Source organism: Penaeus monodon, chromosome 21, assembly GCF_015228065.2.
Source record: "Penaeus monodon isolate SGIC_2016 chromosome 21, NSTDA_Pmon_1, whole genome shotgun sequence".
In the NCBI taxonomy this organism is placed as follows: Eukaryota; Metazoa; Arthropoda; class Malacostraca; order Decapoda; family Penaeidae; genus Penaeus; species Penaeus monodon.
In genome coordinates, this window is record NC_051406.1 from 3,606,199 (window position 1) to 3,606,903 (window position 705).

The window sequence follows — 705 nt, forward strand, 5'->3', positions numbered from 1 at the left end:
TTGATATACCTTTAAAAATCTATAATACATTCTTCAACATGCAATTTATCTGTCATAATACACACAACAGCTATACAACACCCGCACGACTATATCCGTCACTACTTAACAATACCACCGATACACAGGCACAAACTGGCATGTGATCAGAGGCTCTTATTGACTACTTGCATATCATGCTTGTACTCTGCATCTAATTGTATTGCTTGGCAGATCTCGAGTCAATGATAATGAGGTCATGATGTCGCTGATCCACGGTAAGGCGTTATTCGACGAGTGGCGTCACTTCAAGGTTCCCTGTGATAAAGGACTACTTCAGCAGTCCTACTTCGCACGTATGTTGCACTATCGTAACCCACACAAAGACCTCGCCACGTTGTCCCACGATTCGACCAACAAACACAAGTAAACACCTGTAAGTACACAAAACGCATATATTATAACCAGATAAAAATACAAAAATTTTGAAAGCACACCAATCTTCCATAAATACAGTATAAATTATCGTTGAACTACATTCTGGCATCAATGTACATACAGATTAAACTCACAGAGAAGAATATTTTACCTGAGGGTATTGAGGTGTATATATACTTATACCTTTGTATGTATGAGTTTATCTATGTACAAAAAAATGACGGATATTCAGACAAACATATAAACTTCTATGAAAAGCATAGAGGCACACAAAGCTTATTATAGCTA